Below are 22212 nucleotides of genomic sequence, written 5' to 3'. Positions count from 1 at the left end.
TCTTTTCCCCATATCTCCTTAAATATGCGTCCTAGAGCGAAAAGGACTTTAATTCGTGACCACCACCAAAAATTTGAAAAATCCACCCAAAACCTAAAAAAATTTAAATTTTTTTATGAACAACTTCTTTTGCCCATATCTCCTAAACTAAGCGTCCTAGAGCGACCCCCACAAAAAATTGAAAAATCCACCCAAAACCTAAAAAAATTGAAATTTTTAAATGAAAAACTTCTTTTGCCCATATCTCCTAAACTAAGCGTCCTAGTGCGAAAAGGACTTTAATTCGTGACCACCCCCAAAAAATTGAAAAATTCACCCAAAAACCTAAAAAAATGAAATTTTTATATGAAAAACTTCTTTTGCCCATATCTCCTAAAAATTGAAATTTTTATATGAAAAGCTTCTTTTGCCCATATCTCCTTAAATATGCGTCCTAGAGCGAAAAGGACTTTAATTCGTGACCACCCACAAAAAGTTGAAAAATCCACCCAAAACCTAAAAAAATTGAAATTTGTATATGAAAATCTTCTTTTGCCCATATCTCCTTAAATATGCGTCCTAGAGCGAAAAGGACTTTAATTCGTGACCACCCCCAAAAAATTGAAAAATCCACCCAAAACCTAAAAAAATTGAAATTTTTATATGAAAAACTTCTTTTGCCCATATCTCCTTAAATATGCGTCCTAGAGCGAAAAGGACTTTAATTCGTGACCACCCCCAAAAAATTGAAAAATCCACCCAAAACCTAAAAAATTGAAATTTTTATATGAAAAACTTCTTTTGCCCATATCTCCTTAAATATGCGTTCTAGAGCGAAAAGGACTTTAATTCGTGACCACCCCCAAAAAATTGAAAAATCCACCCAAAACCTAAAAAAATTGACATTTTTATATGAAAAACTTCTTTTGCCCATATCTCCTAAACTAAGCGTCCTAGAGCGAAAAGGACTTTAATTCGTGACCACCCCCAAAAAATTGAAAAATCCACCCAAAACCTAAAAAAATTGAAATTTTTATATGAAAAACTTCTTTTGCCCATATCTCCTTAAATATGCGTCCTAGAGCGAAAAGGACTTTAATTCGTGACCACCCTAAAAAATTGAAAAATCCACCCAAAACCTAAAAAAATTGAAATTTTTAAATGAAAAACTTCTTTTGCCCATATCTCCTTAAATATGCGTCCTAGAGCGAAAAGGACTTTAATTCGTGACCACCCCCAAAAAATTGAAAAATTCACCCAAAACCTAAAAAAATTGAAATTTTTGTATGAAAAACTTCTTTTGCCCATATCTCCTTAAATATGCGTCCTAGAGCGAAAAGGACTTTAATTCGTGACCACCCCTAAAAAATTGAAAAATTCACCCAAAACCTAAAAAAAATGAAATTTTTATATGAAAAACTTCTTTTGCCCATATCTCCTAAACTAAGCGTCCTAGAGCGAAAAGGACTTTAATTCGTGACCACCCCCAAAAAATTGAAAAATTCACCCAAAACCTAAAATAATTGAAATTTTTATATGAAAAACTTCTTTTGCCCATATCTCCTTAAATATGCGAAAAAGACTTTAATTCGTGACCACCCCAAAAAATTGAAAAATCCACCCAAAACCTAAAAAAATTGAAATTTTTGTATGAAAAACTTCTTTTGCCCATATCTCCTTAAATATGCGTCCTAGAGCGAAAAGGAATTTAATTCGTGACCACCCCAAAAAATTGAAAAATCCACCCAAAACCTAAAAAAATTGAAATTTTTGTATGAAATACTTCTTTTGCCCATATCTCCTTAAATATGCGCCCTAGAGCGAAAAGGACTTTAATTCGTGACCACCTCCAAAAAATTGAAAAATTCACCCAAAACCTAAAAAAATTGAAATTTTTATATGAAAAACTTCTTTTGCCCATATCTCCTTAAATATGCGTCCTAGAGCGAAAAGGACTTTAATTCGTGACCACCCCCAAAAAATTGAAAAATCCACCCAAAACCTAAAAAAATTGAAATTTTTATACGAAAAACTTCTTTTGCCCATATTTCCTAAACTAAACGTCCTAGAGCGAAAAGGACTTTAATTCGTGACCACCCCCAAAAAATTGAAAAATCCACCCAAAACCTAAAAAAATTGAAATTTTTATATGAAAAACTTCTTTTGCCCATATCTCATTAAATATGCGTCCTAGAGCGAAAAGGACTTTAATTCGTGACCACCCCCAAAAAATTGAAAAATCCACCAAAAACGTAAAAAAATTGAAATTTTTATATGAAAAACTTCTGTTGCCCATATCTCCTTAAATATGCGTCCTAGAGCGAAAAGGACTTTAATTCGTGACCACCCACAAAAAGTTGAAAAATCCACCCAAAACCTAAAAAAATTGAAATTTGTATATGAAAATCTTCTTTTGCCCATATCTCCTTAAATATGCGTCCTAGAGCGAAAAGGACTTTAATTCGTGACCACCCCCAAAAAATTGAAAAATCCACCCAAAACCTAAAAAAATTGAAATTTTTATATGAAAAACTTCTTTTGCCCATATCTCCTTAAATATGCGTCCTAGAGCGAAAAGGACTTTAATTCGTGACCACCCCCAAAAAATTGAAAAATCCACCCAAAACCTAAAAAAATTTAAATTTTTATACGAAAAACTTCTTTTGCCCATATCTCCTTAAATATGCGTCCTAGAGCGAAAAGGACTTTAATTCGTGACCACCCCCAAAAAATTGAAAAATTCACCCAAAACCTAAAAAAATTGAAATTTTTATATGAAAAACTTCTTTTGCCCATATCTCCTTAAATATGCGTCCTAGAGCGAAAAGGACTTTAATTCGTGACCACCCCCAAAAAATTGAAAAATTCACCCAAAACCTAAAAAAATTGAAATTTTTATATGAAAAACTTCTTTTGCCCATATCTCCTTAAATATGCGTCCTAGAGCGAAAAGGGCTTTAATTCGTGACCACCCACAAAAAATTGAAAAATCCACCCAAAACCTAAAAAATTGAAATTTTTATATGAAAAACTTCTTTTGCCCATATCTCCTTAAATATGCGTTCTAGAGCGAAAAGGACTTTAATTCGTGACCACCCACAAAAAATTGAAAAATCCACCCAAAACCTAAAAAATTGAAATTTTTATATGAAAAACTTCTTTTGCCCATATCTCCTTAAATATGCGTTCTAGAGCGAAAAGGACTTTAATTCGTGACCACCCCCAAAAAATTGAAAAATCCACCCAAAACCTAAAAAAATTGAAATTTTTATATGAAAAACTTCTTTTGCCCATATCTCCTAAACTAAGCGTCCTAGAGCGAAAAGGACTTTAATTCGTGACCACCCTAAAAAATTGAAAAATCCACCCAAAACCTAAAAAAATTGAAATTTTTATATGAAAAACTTCTTTTGCCCATATCTCCTTAAATATGCGTCCTAGAGCGAAAAGGACTTTAATTCGTGACCACCCCCAAAAAATTGAAAAATTCACCCAAAACCTAAAAAAAATGAAATTTTTATATGAAAAACTTCTTTTGCCCATATCTCCTTAAATATGCGTCCTAGAGCGAAAAAGACTTTAATTCGTGACCACCCCAAAAAATTGAAAAATCCACCCAAAACCTAAAAAAATTGAAATTTTTGTATGAAAAACTTCTTTTGCCCATATCTCCTTAAATATGCGTCCTAGAGCGAAAAGGACTTTAATTCGTGACCACCCCCAAAAAATTGAAAAATTCACCCAAAACTTCAAAAAAGTTGACCACCCCCAAAAAATTGAAAAATCCACCCAAAACCTAAAAAATTGAAATTTTTATATGAAAAACTTCTTTTGCCCATATCTCCTTAAATATGCGTCCTAGAGCGAAAAGGACTTTAATTCGTGACCACCCCAAAAAATTGAAAAATCCACCCAAAACCTAAAAAAATTGAAATTTTTATATGAAAAACTTCTTTTCCCCATATCTCCTTAAATATGCGTCCTAGAGCGAAAAGGACTTTAATTCGTGACCACCACCAAAAATTTGAAAAATCCACCCAAAACCTAAAAAAATTTAAATTTTTTTATGAACAACTTCTTTTGCCCATATCTCCTAAACTAAGCGTCCTAGAGCGACCCCCACAAAAAATTGAAAAATCCACCCAAAACCTAAAAAAATTGAAATTTTTAAATGAAAAACTTCTTTTGCCCATATCTCCTAAACTAAGCGTCCTAGTGCGAAAAGGACTTTAATTCGTGACCACCCCCAAAAAATTGAAAAATTCACCCAAAAACCTAAAAAAATGAAATTTTTATATGAAAAACTTCTTTTGCCCATATCTCCTAAAAATTGAAATTTTTATATGAAAAACTTCTTTTGCCCATATCTCCTTAAATATGCGTCCTAGAGCGAAAAGGACTTTAATTCGTGACCACCCACAAAAAATTGAAAAATCCACCCAAAACCTAAAAAAAATGAAATTTTTATATGAAAAACTTATTTTGCCCATATCTCCTTAAATATGCGTCCTAGAGCGAAAAGGACTTTAATTCGTGACCACCCCCAAAAAATTGAAAAATCCACCCAAAACCTAAAAAAATTTAAATTTTTATATGAAAAACTTCTTTTGCCCATATCTCCTTAAATATGCGTTCTAGAGCGAAAAGGACTTTAATTCGTGACCACCCCAAAAAATTGAAAAATCCACCCAAAACCTAAAAAAATTGAAATTTTTATATGAAAAACTTCTTTTGCCCATATCTCCTTAAATATGCGTCCTAGAGCGAAAAGGACTTTAATTCGTGACCACCCCCAAAAAATTGCAAAATTCACCCAAAAACCTAAAAAAATGAAATTTTTATATGAAAAACTTCTTTTGCCCATATCTCCTAAACTAAGCGTCCTAGAGCGAAAAGGACTTTAATTCGTGACCACCCCCAAAACCTAAAAAAATTGAAATTTTTATATGAAAAACTTCTTTTGCCCATATCTCCTTAAATATGCGTCCTAGAGCGAAAAGGGCTTTAATTCGTGACCACCCCCAAAAAATTGAAAAATCCACCCAAAACCTAAAAAAATGAAATTTTTATATGAAAAACTTCTTTTGCCCATATCTCCTAAACTAAGCGTCCTAGAGCGAAAAGGACTTTAATTCGTGACCACCCCCAAAAAATTGAAAAATTCACCCAAAACCTAAAAAAATTGAAATTTTTATATGAAAAACTTCTTTTGCCCATATCTCCTTAAATATGCGTCCTAGAGCGAAAAGGACTTTAATTCGTGACCACCCCAAAAAATTGAAAAATCCACCCAAAACCTAAAAAAATTGAAATTTTTGTATGAAAAACTTCTTTTGCCCATATCTCCTTAAATATGCGTCCTAGAGCGAAAAGGACTTTAATTCGTGACCACCCCCAAAAAATTGAAAAATTCACCCAAAACCTAAAAAAATTAAATTTTTATATGAAAAACTTCTTTTGCCCATATCTCCGTAAATATGCGTCCTAGAGCGAAAAGGACTTTAATTCGTGACCACCACCAAAAAATTGAAAAATCCACCCAAAACCTAAAAAAATTGAAGTTTTTATATGAAAAATTTCTTTTGCTCATATCTCCTAAACTAAGCGTCCTAGAGCGAAAAGGACTTTAATCCGTGACCACCCCCAAAAAAATTGAAAAATCCACCCAAAACCTTAAAAAATTTAAATTTTTATATGAAAAACTTCTTTTGCCCATATCTCCTTAAATATGCGTCCTAGAGCGAAAAGGACTTTAATTCGTGACCACCCCCAAAAAATTTAAAAATCCACCAAAAACGTAAAAAAATTGAAATTTTTATATGAAAAACTTCTTTTGCCCATATCTCCTTAAATATGCGTCCTAGAGCGAAAAGGACTTTAATTCGTGACCACCCACAAAAAATTGAAAAATCCACCTAAAACCTAAAAAAATTGAAATTTTTATATGAAAAACTTCTTTGCCCATATCTCCTTAAATATGCGTCCTAGAGCGAAAAGGACTTTAATTCGTGACCACCCCCAAAAAATTGAAAAATTCACCCAAAACCTAAAAAAAATGAAATTTTTATATGAAAAACTTCTTTTGCCCATATCTCCTAAACTAAGCGTCCTAGAGCGAAAAGGACTTTAATTCGTGACCACCCCCAAAACCTAAAAAAATTGAAATTTTTATATGAAAAACTTCTTTTGCCCATATCTCCTTAAATATGCGTCCTAGAGCGAAAAGGGCTTTAATTCGTGACCACCCCCAAAAAATTGAAAAATCCACCCAAAACCTAAAAAAATTGAAATTTTTATACGAAAAACTTCTTTTGCCCATATCTCCTAAACTAAGCGTCCTAGAGCGAAAAGGACTTTAATTCGTGACCACCCCCAAAAAATTGAAAAATCCACCCAAAACCTAAAAAAATTGAAATTTTTATATGAAAAACTTCTTTTGCCCATATTTCCTTAAATATGCGTCCTAGAGCGAAAAGGACTTTAATTCGTGACCACCCCCAAAAAATTGAAAAATCCACCCAAAACCTAAAAAAATTGAAATTTTTATATGAAAAACTTCTTTTGCGCATATCTCCTTAAATATGCGTCCTAGAGCGAAAAGGACTGTAATTCGTGACCACCACCAAAAAATTGAAAAATCCACCAAAAACGTAAAAAAATTGAAATTTTTATATGAAAAACTTCTTTTGCCCATATCTCCTTAAATATGCGTCCTAGAGCGAAAAGGACTTTAATTCGTGACCACCCCCAAAAAAATTGAAAAATTCGCCCAAAACCTAAAAAAATTGAAATTTTTATATGAAAAACTTCTTTTGCCCATATCTCCTTAAATATGCGTCCTAGAGCGAAAAGGACTTTAATTCGTGACCACCCCCAAAAAATTGAAAAATTCACCCAAAACCTAAAAAATTGAAATTTTTATATGAAAAACTTCTTTTGCCCATATCTCCTAAACTAAGCGCCCTAGAGCGAAAAGGACTTTAATTCGTGACCACCCCCAAAAAATTGAAAAATTCACCCAAAACTTAAAAAAATTGAAATTTTTATATGAAAAACTTCTTTTGCCCATATCTCCTTAAATATGCGTCCTAGAGCGAAAAGGACTTTAATTCGTGACCACCCCCAAAAAATTGAAAAATCCACCCAAAACCTAAAAAAATTTAAATTTTTATATGAAAAACTTCTTTTGCCCATATCTCCTTAAATATGCGTCCTAGAGCGAAAAGGACTTTAATTCGTGACCACCCCCAAAAATTGAAAAATTCACCCAAAACCTAAAAAAAATGAAATTTTTATATGAAAAACTTCTTTTGCCCATATCTCCTAAACTAAGCGTCCTAGAGCGAAAAGGACTTTAATTCGTGACCACCCCCAAAAAATTGAAAAATTCACACAAAACCTAAAAAAATTGAAATTTTTATATGAAAAACTTCTTTTGCCCATATCTTGAAAAATCCACCCAAAACCTAAAAACATTGAAATTTTTATATGAAAAACTTCTTTTGCCCATATCTCCTTAAATATGCGTCCTAGAGCGAAAAGGACTTTAATTCGTGACCACCCCAAAAAAAAATGAAAAATTCACCCAAAACCTAAAAAAAATGAAATTTTTATATGAAAAACTTCTTTTGCCCATATCTCCTAAACTAAGCGTCCTAGAGCGAAAAGGACTTTAATTCGTGACCCCCCCAAAAAATTGAAAAATCCACCCAAAACCTTAAAAAATAGAAATTTTTGTATGAAAAACTTCTTTTGCCCATATCTCCTTAAATATGCGTCCCAGAGCGAAAAGGACTTTAATTCGTGACCACCCCAAAAAAATTGAAAAATTCACCCAAAACCTAAAAAAATTGAAATTTTTATATGAAAAACTTCTTTTGCCCATATCTCCTTAAATATGCGTCCTAGAGCGAAAAGGACTTTAATTCGTGACCACCCCCAAAAAATTGAAAAATCCACCCAAAACCTAAAAAAATTGAAATTTTTATATGAAAATCTTCTTTTGCCCATATCTCCTTAAATATGCGTCCTAGAGCGAAAAGGACTTTAATTCGTGACCACCCCCAAAAAATTGAAAAATCCACCCAAAACCTAAAAAAATTGAAATTTTTATATGAAAAACTTCTTTTGCCCATATCTCCTTAAATATGCGTCCTAGAGCGAAAAGGACTTTAATTCGTGACCACCCCCAAAAAATTGAAAAATCCACCCAAAACCTAAAAAAATTGAAATTTTTATATGAAAAACTTTTTTGCCCATATCTCCTTAAATATGCGTCCTAGAGCGAAAAGGACTTTAATTCGTGACCACCCCCAAAAAATTGAAAAATTCACCCAAAACCTAAAAAAATTGAAATTTTTATATGAAAATCTTCTTTTGCCCATATCTCCTTAAATATGCGTCGTAGAGCGAAAAGGACTTTAATTCGTGACCACCCCCAAAAAATCGAAAAATTCACCCAAAACCTAAAAAAATGAAATTTTTATATGAAAAACTTCTTTTGCCCATATCTCCTAAACTAAGCGTCCTAGAGCGAAAAGGACTTTAATTCGTGACCACCCCCAAAAAATTGCAAAATTCACCCAAAACCTAAAATAATTGAAATTTTTATATGAAAAACTTCTTTTGCCCATATCTCCTTAAATATACGTCCTAGAGCGAAAAGGAATTTAATTCGTGACCACCCCAAAAAATTGAAAAATCCACCCAAAACCTAAAAAAATTGAAATTTTTGTATGAAATACTTCTTTTGCCCATATCTCCTTAAATATGCGTCCTAGAGCGAAAAGGACTTTAATTCGTGACCACCTCCAAAAAATTGAAAAATTCACCCAAAACCTAAAAAAATTGAAATTTTTATATGAAAAACTTCTTTTGCCCATATCTCCTTAAATATGCGTCCTAGAGCGAAAAGGACTTTAATTCGTGACCACCCCCAAAAAATTGAAAAATCCACCCAAAACCTAAAAAAATTTAAATTTTTATACGAAAAACTTCTTTTGCCCATATTTCCTAAACTAAACGTCCTAGAGCGAAAAGGACTTTAATTCGTGACCACCCCCAAAAAATTGAAAAATCCACCCAAAACCTAAAAAAATTGAAATTTTTATATGAAAAACTTCTTTTGCCCATATCTCATTAAATATGCGTCCTAGAGCGAAAAGGACTTTAATTCGTGACCACCCCCAAAAAATTGAAAAATCCACCAAAAACGTAAAAAAATTGAAATTTTTATATGAAAAACTTCTTTTGCCCATATCTCCTTAAATATGCGTCCTAGAGCGAAAAGGACTTTAATTCGTGACCACCCACAAAAAGTTGAAAAATCCACCCAAAACCTAAAAAAATTGAAATTTGTATATGAAAATCTTCTTTTGCCCATATCTCCTTAAATATGCGTCCTAGAGCGAAAAGGACTTTAATTCGTGACCACCCCCAAAAAATTGAAAAATCCACCCAAAACCTAAAAAAATTGAAATTTTTATATGAAAAACTTCTTTTGCCCATATCTCCTTAAATATGCGTCCTAGAGCGAAAAGGACTTTAATTCGTGACCACCCCCAAAAAATTGAAAAATCCACCCAAAACCTAAAAAAATTGAAATTTTTATATGAAAAACTTTTTTGCCCATATCTCCTTAAATATGCGTCCTAGAGCGAAAAGGACTTTAATTCGTGACCACCCCCAAAGAATTGAAAAATTCACCCAAAACCTAAAAAAATTGAAATTTTTTTATGAAAAACTTCTTTTGCCCATATCTCCTTAAATATGCGTCCTAGAGCGAAAAGGACTTTAATTCGCGACCACCCCCAAAAAATTGAAAAATTCACCCAAAACCTAAAAAAATTGAAATTTTTATATGAAAAACTTCTTTTGCCCATATCTCCTTAAATATGCGTCCTAGAGCGAAAAGGACTTTAATTCGTGACCACCCACAAAAAATTGAAAAATCCACCCAAAACCTAAAAAATTGAAATTTTTATATGAAAAACTTCTTTTGCCCATATCTCCTTAAATATGCGTTCTAGAGCGAAAAGGACTTTAATTCGTGACCACCCCCAAAAAATTGAAAAATCCACCCAAAACCTAAAAAAATTGACATTTTTATATGAAAAACTTCTTTTGCCCATATCTCCTAAACTAAGCGTCCTAGAGCGAAAAGGACTTTAATTCGTGACCACCCCCAAAAAATTGAAAAATCCACCCAAAACCTAAAAAAATTGAAATTTTTATATGAAAAACTTCTTTTGCCCATATCTCCTTAAATATGCGTCCTAGAGCGAAAAGGACTTTAATTCGTGACCACCCTAAAAAATTGAAAAATCCACCCAAAACCTAAAAAAATTGAAATTTTTATATGAAAAACTTCTTTTGCCCATATCTCCTTAAATATGCGTCCTAGAGCGAAAAGGACTTTAATTCGTGACCACCCCCAAAAAATTGAAAAATTCACCCAAAACCTAAAAAAATTGAAATTTTTGTATGAAAAACTTTTTTGCCCATATCTCCTTAAATATGCGTCCTAGAGCGAAAAGGACTTTAATTCGTGACCACCCCCAAAAAATTGAAAAATTCACCCAAAACCTAAAAAAAATGAAATTTTTATATGAAAAACTTCTTTTGCCCATATCTCCTAAACTAAGCGTCCTAGAGCGAAAAGGACTTTAATTCGTGACCACCCCCAAAAAATTGAAAAATTCACCCAAAACCTAAAATAATTGAAATTTTTATATGAAAAACTTCTTTTGCCCATATCTCCTTAAATATGCGAAAAAGACTTTAATTCGTGACCACCCCAAAAAATTGAAAAATCCACCCAAAACCTAAAAAAATTGAAATTTTTGTATGAAAAACTTCTTTTGTCCATATCTCCTTAAATATGCGTCCTAGAGCGAAAAGGAATTTAATTCGTGACCACCCCAAAAAATTGAAAAATCCACCCAAAACCTAAAAAAATTGAAATTTTTGTATGAAATACTTCTTTTGCCCATATCTCCTTAAATATGCGCCCTAGAGCGAAAAGGACTTTAATTCGTGACCACCTCCAAAAAATTGAAAAATTCACCCAAAACCTAAAAAAATTGAAATTTTTATATGAAAAACTTCTTTTGCCCATATCTCCTTAAATATGCGTCCTAGAGCGAAAAGGACTTTAATTCGTGACCACCCCCAAAAAATTGAAAAATCCACCCAAAACCTAAAAAAATTGAAATTTTTATACGAAAAACTTCTTTTGCCCATATTTCCTAAACTAAACGTCCTAGAGCGAAAAGGACTTTAATTCGTGACCACCCCCAAAAAATTGAAAAATCCACCCAAAACCTAAAAAAATTGAAATTTTTATATGAAAAACTTCTTTTGCCCATATCTCATTAAATATGCGTCCTAGAGCGAAAAGGACTTTAATTCGTGACCACCCCCAAAAAATTGAAAAATCCACCAAAAACGTAAAAAAATTGAAATTTTTATATGAAAAACTTCTGTTGCCCATATCTCCTTAAATATGCGTCCTAGAGCGAAAAGGACTTTAATTCGTGACCACCCACAAAAAGTTGAAAAATCCACCCAAAACCTAAAAAAATTGAAATTTGTATATGAAAATCTTCTTTTGCCCATATCTCCTTAAATATGCGTCCTAGAGCGAAAAGGACTTTAATTCGTGACCACCCCCAAAAAATTGAAAAATCCACCCAAAACCTAAAAAAATTTAAATTTTTATATGAAAAACTTCTTTTGCCCATATCTCCTTAAATATGCGTCCTAGAGCGAAAAGGACTTTAATTCGTGACCACCCCCAAAAAATTGAAAAATCCACCCAAAACCTAAAAAAATTGAAATTTTTATATGAAAAACTTCTTTTGCCCATATCTCCTTAAATATGCGTCCTAGAGCGAAAAGGACTTTAATTCGTGACCACCCCCAAAAAATTGAAAAATTCACCCAAAACCTAAAAAAATTGAAATTTTTATATGAAAAACTTCTTTTGCCCATATCTCCTTAAATATGCGTCCTAGAGCGAAAAGGACTTTAATTCGTGACCACCCCCAAAAAATTGAAAAATTCACCCAAAACCTAAAAAAATTGAAATTTTTATATGAAAAACTTCTTTTGCCCATATCTCCTTAAATATGCGTCCTAGAGCGAAAAGGACTTTAATTCGTGACCACCCACAAAAAATTGAAAAATCCACCCAAAACCTAAAAAATTGAAATTTTTATATGAAAAACTTCTTTTGCCCATATCTCCTTAAATATGCGTTCTAGAGCGAAAAGGACTTTAATTCGTGACCACCCCCAAAAAATTGAAAAATTCACCCAAAACTTCAAAAAAGTTGACCACCCCCAAAAAATTGAAAAATCCACCCAAAACCTAAAAAATTGAAATTTTTATATGAAAAACTTCTTTTGCCCATATCTCCTTAAATATGCGTCCTAGAGCGAAAAGGACTTTAATTCGTGACCACCCCAAAAAAATTGAAAAATCCACCCAAAACCTAAAAAAATTGAAATTTTTATATGAAAAACTTCTTTTCCCCATATCTCCTTAAATATGCGTCCTAGAGCGAAAAGGACTTTAATTCGTGACCACCACCAAAAATTTGAAAAATCCACCCAAAACCTAAAAAAATTTAAATTTTTTTATGAACAACTTCTTTTGCCCATATCTCCTAAACTAAGCGTCCTAGAGCGACCCCCACAAAAAATTGAAAAATCCACCCAAAACCTAAAAAAATTGAAATTTTTAAATGAAAAACTTCTTTTGCCCATATCTCCTAAACTAAGCGTCCTAGTGCGAAAAGGACTTTAATTCGTGACCACCCCCAAAAAATTGAAAAATTCACCCAAAAACCTAAAAAAATGAAATTTTTATGTGAAAAACTTCTTTTGCCCATATCTCCTAAAAATTGAAATTTTTATATGAAAAACTTCTTTTGCCCATATCTCCTTAAATATGCGTCCTAGAGCGAAAAGGACTTTAATTCGTGACCACCCACAAAAAATTGAAAAATCCACCCAAAACCTAAAAAAAATGAAATTTTTATATGAAAAACTTATTTTGCCCATATCTCCTTAAATATGCGTCCTAGAGCGAAAAGGACTTTAATTCGTGACCACCCCCAAAAAAATGAAAAATCCACCCAAAACCTAAAAAAATTTAAATTTTTATATGAAAAACTTCTTTTGCCCATATCTCCTTAAATATGCGTCCTAGAGCGAAAAGGACTTTAATTCGTGACCACCCCCACAAAAATGAAAAATTCACCCAAAACCTAAAAAAAATGAAATTTTTATATGAAAAACTTCTTTTGCCCATATCTCCTAAACTAAGCGTCCTAGAGCGAAAAGGACTTTAATTCGTGACCACCCCCAAAAAATTGAAAAATTCACCCAAAACCTAAAATAATTGAAATTTTTATATGAAAAACTTCTTTTGCACATATCTCCTTAAATATGCGTCCTAGAGCGAAAAGGACTTTAATTCGTGACCACCCCAAAAAATTGAAAAATCCACCCAAAACCTAAAAAAATTGAAATTTTTGTATGAAAAACTTCTTTTGCCCATATCTCCTTAAATATGCGTCCTAGAGCGAAAAGGACTTTAATTCGTGACCACCCCCAAAAAATTGAAAAATTCACCCAAAACCTAAAAAAATTAAATTTTTATATGAAAAACTTCTTTTGCCCATATCTCCGTAAATATGCGTCCTAGAGCGAAAAGGACTTTAATTCGTGACCACCACCAAAAAATTGAAAAATCCACCCAAAACCTAAAAAAATTGAAGTTTTTATATGAAAAATTTCTTTTGCCCATATCTCCTAAACTAAGCGTCCTAGAGCGAAAAGGACTTTAATTCGTGACCACCCCCAAAAAAATTGAAAAATCCACCCAAAACCTTAAAAAATTTAAATTTTTATATGAAAAACTTCTTTTGCCCATATCTCCTTAAATATGCGTCCTAGAGCGAAAAGGACTTTAATTCGTGACCACCCCCAAAAAATTTAAAAATCCACCAAAAACGTAAAAAAATTGAAATTTTTATATGAAAAACTTCTTTTGCCCATATCTCCTTAAATATGCGTCCTAGAGCGAAAGGACTTTAATTCGTGACCACCCCCAAAAAATTGAAAAATTCACCCAAAACCTAAAAAAAATGAAATTTTTATATGAAAAACTTATTTTGCCCATATCTCCTAAACTAAGCGTCCTAGAGCGAAAAGGACTTTAATTCGTGACCACCCCCAAAACCTAAAAAAATTGAAATTTTTATATGAAAAACTTCTTTTGCCCATATCTCCTTAAATATGCGTCCTAGAGCGAAAAGGGCTTTAATTCGTGACCACCCCCAAAAAATTGAAAAATCCACCCAAAACCTAAAAAAATTGAAATTTTTATACGAAAAACTTCTTTTGCCCATATCTCCTAAACTAAGCGTCCTAGAGCGAAAAGGACTTTAATTCGTGACCACCCCCAAAAAATTGAAAAATCCACCCAAAACCTAAAAAAATTGAAATTTTTATATGAAAAACTTCTTTTGCCCATATTTCCTTAAATATGCGTCCTAGAGCGAAAAGGACTTTAATTCGTGACCAACCCCAAAAAATTGAAAAATCCACCCAAAACCTAAAAAAATTGAAATTTTTATATGAAAAACTTCTTTTGCGCATATCTCCTTAAATATGCGTCCTAGAGCGAAAAGGACTGTAATTCGTGACCACCACCAAAAAATTGAAAAATCCACCAAAAACGTAAAAAAATTGAAATTTTTATATGAAAAACTTCTTTTGCCCATATCTCCTTAAATATGCGTCCTAGAGCGAAAAGGACTTTAATTCGTGACCACCCCCAAAAAAATTGAAAAATTCGCCCAAAACCTAAAAAAATTGAAATTTTTATATGAAAAACTTCTTTTGCCCATATCTCCTTAAATATGCGTCCTAGAGCGAAAAGGACTTTAATTCGTGACCACCCCCAAAAAATTGAAAAATTCACCCAAAACCTAAAAAATTGAAATTTTTATATGAAAAACTTCTTTTGCCCATATCTCCTAAACTAAGCGCCCTAGAGCGAAAAGGACTTTAATTCGTGACCACCCCCAAAAAATTGAAAAATTCACCCAAAACTTAAAAAAATTGAAATTTTTATATGAAAAACTTCTTTTGCCCATATCTCCTTAAATATGCGCCCTAGAGCGAAAAGGACTTTAATTCGTGACCACCCCCAAAAAATTGAAAAATCCACCCAAAACCTAAAAAAATTGAAATTTTTATATGAAAAACTTCTTTTGCCCATATCTCCTTAAATATGCGTCCTAGAGCGAAAGGGAATTTAATTCGTGACCACCCCAAAAAAATTGAAAAATCCACCCAAAACCTAAAAAAATTGAAATTTGTATATGAAAAACTTCTTTTGCCCATATCTCCTTAAATATGCGTCCTAGAGCGAAAAGGACTTTAATTCGTGACCACCCCCAAAAATTGAAAAATTCACCCAAAACCTAAAAAAAATGAAATTTTTATATGAAAAACTTCTTTTGCCCATATCTCCTAAACTAAGCGTCCTAGAGCGAAAAGGACTTTAATTCGTGACCACCCCCAAAAAATTGAAAAATTCACACAAAACCTAAAAAAATTGAAATTTTTATATGAAAAACTTCTTTTGCCCATATCTTGAAAAATCCACCCAAAACCTAAAAACATTGAAATTTTTATATGAAAAACTTCTTTTGCCCATATCTCCTTAAATATGCGTCCTAGAGCGAAAAGGACTTTAATTCGTGACCACCCCAAAAAAAAATGAAAAATTCACCCAAAACCTAAAAAAAATGAAATTTTTATATGAAAAACTTCTTTTGCCCATATCTCCTAAACTAAGCGTCCTAGAGCGAAAAGGACTTTAATTCGTGACCCCCCCAAAAAATTGAAAAATCCACCCAAAACCTAAAAAAATTGAAATTTTTGTATGAAAAACTTCTTTTGCCCATATCTCCTTAAATATGCGTCCCAGAGCGAAAAGGACTTTAATTCGTGACCACCCCAAAAAAATTGAAAAATCCACCCAAAACCTAAAAAATTGAAATTTGTATATGAAAAACTTCTTTTGCCCATATCTCCTTAAATATGCGTCCTAGAGCGAAAAGGACTTTAATTCGTGACCACCACAAAAAAATTGAAAAATTCACCCAAAACCTAAAAAAATTGAAATTTTTATATGAAAAACTTCTTTTGCCCATATCTCCTTAAATATGCGTCCTAGAGCGAAAAGGACTTTAATTCGTGACCACCCCCAAAAAATTGAAAAATTCACCCAAAACCTAAAAAAATTGAAATTTTTATATGAAAAACTTCTTTTGCCCATATCTCCTAAACTAAGCGTCCTAGAGCGAAAAGGACTTTAATTCGTGACCCCCCCAAAAAATTGAAAAATTCACCCAAAACCTAAAAAAATGAAATTTTTATATGAAAAACTTCTTTTGCCCATATCTCCTAAACTAAGCGTCCTAGAGCGAAAAGGACTTCAATTCGTGACCACCCCCAAAAAATTGAAAAATTCACACAAAACCTAAAAAAATTGAAATTTTTATATGAAAAACTTCTTTTGCCCATATCTTGAAAAATCCACCCAAAACCTAAAAAAATTGAAATTTTTATATGAAAAACTTCTTTTGCCCATATCTCCTTAAATATGCGTCCTAGAGCGAAAAGGACTTTAATTCGTGACCACCCCAAAAAAAATTGAAAAATTCACCCAAAACCTAAAATAATTGAAATTTTTATATGAAAAACTTCTTTTGCCCATATCTCCTTAAATATGCGTCCTAGAGCGAAAAGGACTTTAATTCGTGACCACCCCAAAAAAATTGAAAAATCCACCCAAAACCTAAAAAATTGAAATTTGTATATGAAAAACTTCTTTTGCCCATATCTCCTTAAATATGCGTCCTAGAGCGAAAAGGACTTTAATTCGTGACCATCACCAAAAAATTGAAAAATTCACCCAAAACCTAAAAAAATTGAAATTTTTATATGAAAAACTTCTTTTGCCCATATCTCCTTAAATATGCGTCCTAGAGCGAAAAGGACTTTAATTCGTGACCACCCCCAAAAAATTGAAAAATTCACCCAAAACCTAAAATAATTGAAATTTTTATATGAAAAACTTCTTTTGCCCATATCTCCTTAAATATGCGTCCTAGAGCGAAAAGGACTTTAATTCGTGACCACCCCAAAAAATTGAAAAATCCACCCAAAACCTAAAAAAATTGAAATTTTTGTATGAAAAACTTCTTTTGCCCATATCTCCTTAAATATGCGTCCTAGAGCGAAAAGGACTTTAATTCGTGGCCACCCCCAAAAAATTGAAAAATTCACCCAAAACTTAAAAAAATTGAAATTTTTATATGAAAAACTGCTTTTGCCCATATCTCCTTAAATATGCGTCCTAGAGCGAAAAGGACTTTAATTCGTGACCACCCCCAAAAAATTGAAAAATTCACCCAAGACCTAAAATAATTGAAATTTTTATATGAAAAACTTCTTTTGCCCATATCTCCTTAAATATGCGTCCTAGAGCGAAAAGGACTTTAATTCGTGACCACCCCAACAAATTGAAAAATCCACCCAAAACCTAAAAAAATTGAAATTTTTGTATGAAAAACTTCTTTTGCCCATATCTCCTTAAATATGCGTCCTAGAGCGAAAAGGGCTTTAATTCGTGACCACCCCCAAAAAATTGAAAAATCCACCCAAAACCTAAAAAAATTGAAATTTTTATACGAAAAACTTCTTTTGCCCATATCTCCTAAACTAAGCGTCCTAGAGCGAAAAGGACTTTAATTCGTGACCACCCCCAAAAAATTGAAAAATCCACCCAAAACCTAAAAAAATTGAAATTTTTATATGAAAAACTTCTTTTGCCCATATTTCCTTAAATATGCGTCCTAGAGCGAAAAGGACTTTAATTCGTGACCACTCCCAAAAAATTGAAAAATCCACCCAAAACCTAAAAAAATTTAAATTTTTATACGAAAAACTTCTTTTGCCCATATCTCCTAAACTAAGCGTCCTAGAGCGAAAAGGACTTTAAATCGTGACCACCCCCAAAAAATTGAAAAATCCACCCAAAACCTAAAAAAATTGAAATTTTTATATGAAAAACTTCTTTTGCGCATATCTCCTTAAATATGCGTCCTAGAGCGAAAAGGACTGTAATTCGTGACCACCACAAAAAAATTGAAAAATCCACCAAAAACGTAAAAAAATTGAAATTTTTATATGAAAAACTTCTTTTGCCCATATCTCCTTAAATATGCGTCCTAGAGCGAAAAGGACTTTAATTCGTGACCACCCCCAAAAAAATTGAAAAATTCACCCAAAACCTAAAAAAATTGAAATTTTTATATGAAAAACTTCTTTTGCCCATATCTCCTTAAATATGCGTCCTAGAGCGAAAAGGACTTTAATTTGTGACCTCCCCCAAAAAATTGAAAAATTCACCCAAAACCTAAAAAATTGAAATTTTTATATGAAAAACTTCTTTTGCCCATATCTCCCAAACTAAGCGCCCTAGAGCGAAAAGGACTTTAATTCGTGACCACCCCCAAAAAATTGAAAAATTCACCTAAAACTTAAAAAAATTTAAATTTTTATATGAAAAACTTCTTTTGCCCATATCTCCTTAAATATGCGTCCTAGAGCGAAAAGGACTTTAATTCGTGACCACCCCCAAAAAATTGAAAAATCCACCCAAAACCTAAAAAAATTGAAATTTTTATATGAAAAACTTCTTTTGCCCATATCTCCTTAAATATGCGTCCTAGAGCGAAAGGGAATTTAATTCGTGACCACCCCAAAAAAATTGAAAAATCCACCCAAAACCTAAAAAAATTGAAATTTGTATATGAAAAACTTCTTTTGCCCATATCTCCTTAAATATGCGTCCTAGAGCGAAAAGGACTTTAATTCGTGACCACCCCCAAAAATTGAAAAATTCACCCAAAACCTAAAAAAAATGAAATTTTTATATGAAAAACTTCTTTTGCCCATATCTCCTAAACTAAGCGTCCTAGAGCGAAAAGGACTTTAATTCGTGACCACCCCCAAAAAATTGAAAAATTCACACAAAACCTAAAAAAATTGAAATTTTTATATGAAAAACTTCTTTTGCCCATATCTTGAAAAATCCACCCAAAACCTAAAAACATTGAAATTTTTATATGAAAAACTTCTTTTGCCCATATCTCCTTAAATATGCGTCCTAGAGCGAAAAGGACTTTAATTCGTGACCACCCAAAAAAAAAATGAAAAATTCACCCAAAACCTAAAAAAATTAAATTTTTATATGAAAAACTTCTTTTGCCCATATCTCCTAAACTAAGCGTCCTAGAGCGAAAAGGACTTTAATTCGTGACCCCCCCCCAAAAATTGAAAAATCCACCCAAAACCTAAAAAAATTGAAATTTTTGTATGAAAAACTTCTTTTGCCCATATCTCCTTAAATATGCGTCCCAGAGCGAAAAGGACTTTAATTCGTGACCACCCCAAAAAAATTGAAAAATCCACCCAAAACCTAAAAAATTGAAATTTGTATATGAAAAACTTCTTTTGCCCATATCTCCTTAAATATGCGTCCTAGAGCGAAAAGGACTTTAATTCGTAACCACCACCAAAAAATTGAAAAATTCACCCAAAACCTAAAAAAATTGAAATTTTTATATGAAAAACTTCTTTTGCCCATATCTCCTTAAATATGCGTCCTAGAGCGAAAAGGACTTTAATTCGTGACCACCCCCAAAAAATTGAAAAATTCACCCAAAACCTAAAAAAATTGAAATTTTTATATGAAAAACTTCTTTTGCCCATATCTCCTAAACTAAGCGTCCTAGAGCGAAAAGGACTTTAATTCGTGACCCCCCAAAAAATTGAAAAATTCACCCAAAACCTAAAAAAATGAAATTTTTATATGAAAAACTTCTTTTGCCCATATCTCCTAAACTAAGCGTCCTAGAGCGAAAAGGACTTTAATTCGTGACCACCCCCAAAAAATTGAAAAATTCACACAAAACCTAAAAAAATTGAAATTTTTATATGAAAAACTTCTTTTGCCCATATCTCCTTAAATATGCGTCCTAGAGCGAAAAGGACTTTAATTCGTGACCCCCCAAAAAATTTAAAAATCCACCCAAAACCTAAAAAAATTCAAATTTTTGTATGAAAAACTTCTTTTGCCCATATCTCCTTAAATATGCGTCCTAGAGCGAAAAGGACTTTAATTCGTGACCACCCCAAAAAAATTGAAAAATCCACCCAAAACCTAAAAAATTGAAATTTGTATATGAAAAACTTCTTTTGCCCATATCTCCTTAAATATGCGTCCTAGAGCGAAAAGGACTTTAATTCGTGACCACCACCAAAAAATTGAAAAATTCACCCAAAACCTAAAAAAATTTAAATTTTTATATGAAAAACTTCTTTTGCCCATATCTCCTTAAATATGCGTCCTAGAGCGAAAAGGACTTTAATTCGTGACCACCCCCAAAAAATTGAAAAATTCACCCAAAACCTAAAAAAATTGAAATTTTTATTTGAAAAACTTCTTTTGCCCATATCTCCTAAACTAAGCGTCCTAGAGCGAAAAGAACTTTAATTCGTGACCACCCCCAAAAAATTGAAAAAATCACCCAAAACTTAAAAAAATTGAAATTTTTATATGAAAACCTTCTTTGCCCATATCTCCTTAAATATGCGTCCTAGAGCGAAAAGGACTTTAATTCGTGACCACCCCCAAAAAATTGAAAAATCCACCCAAAACCTAAAAAAATTGAAATTTTTATTTGAAAAACTTCTTTTGCCCATATCTCCTTAAATATGAGTCCTAGAGCGAAAAGGACTTTAATTCGTGACCACCCCAAAACAATTGAAAAATCCACCCAAAACCTAAAAAATTGAAATTTGTATATGAAAAACTTCTTTTGCCCATATCTCCTTAAATATGCGTCCTAGAGCGAAAAGGACTTTAATTCGTGACCACCCCCAAAAAATTTAAAAATTCATCCAAAACCTAAAAAAAATGAAATTTTTATATGAAAAACTTCTTTTGCCCACATCTCCTAAACTAAGCGTCCCAGAGCGAAAAGGACTTTAATTCGTGACCACCCCCAAAAAATTGAAAAATCCACCCAAAACCTAAAAAAATTGAAATTTTTATATGAAAAACTTATTTTGCCCATATCTCCTAAACTAAGCGTCCTAGAGCGAAAAGGACTTTAATTCGTGACCCCCCAAAAAATTGAAAAATCCACCCAAAACCTAAAAAAATTGAAATTTTTATATGAAAAACTTCTTTTGCCCGTATCTCCTTAAATATGCGTCCTAGAGCGAAAAGGACTTTAATTCGTGACCACCCCCAAAAAATTGAAAAATCCACCCAAAACCTAAAAAAATTGAAATTTTTATATGAAAAACTTCTTTTTCCCATATCTCGTAAACTATGCGTCCTAGAGCGAAAAGGACTTTAATTCGTGACCACCCCAAAAAATTGAAAAATCCACCCAAAACCTAAAAAAATTGAAATTTTTATATGAAAAACTTCTTTTGCCCATATCTCCTAAACTAAGCGTCCTAGAGCGAAAAGGACTTTAATTCCTGACCACCCCCAAAAATTTGAAAAATCCACCCAAAACCTAAAAAAAATTGAAATTTTTATATGAAAAACTTCTTTTGCCCATATCTCCTAAACTAAGCGCCCTAGAGCGAAAAGGACTTTAATTGAAATCCACCCACAAAATTGAAAAATCCACCCAAAACCTAAAAAAATTTAAATTTTTATATGAAAAACTTCTTTTGCCCATATCTCCTTAAATATGCGTCCTATAGCGAAAAGGACTTTAATTCGTGACCACCCCCAAAAAATTGAAAAATCCACCCAAAACCTAAAAAAATTTAAATTTTTATATGAAAAACTTCTTTTGCCCATATCTCCTAAACTAAGCGTCCTAGAGCGAAAAGGACTTTAATTCGTGACCACCCCCAAAAAATTGAAAAATTCACGCAAAACCTAAAAAAATTGAAATTTTTATATGAAAAACTTCTTTTGCCCATATCTCCTTAAATATGCGTCCTAGAGCGAAAAGGACTTTAATTCGTGACCACCCCAAAAAATTGAAAAATCCACCCAAAACTTAAAAAAATTGAAATTCTTATATGAAAAACTTCTTTTGCCCATATCTCCTTAAAT

Source organism: Haematobia irritans, chromosome 1, assembly GCF_050003625.1.
Source record: "Haematobia irritans isolate KBUSLIRL chromosome 1, ASM5000362v1, whole genome shotgun sequence".
NCBI classification, from domain to species: Eukaryota; Metazoa; Arthropoda; class Insecta; order Diptera; family Muscidae; genus Haematobia; species Haematobia irritans.
This window is presented reverse-complemented; position numbering follows the sequence as displayed.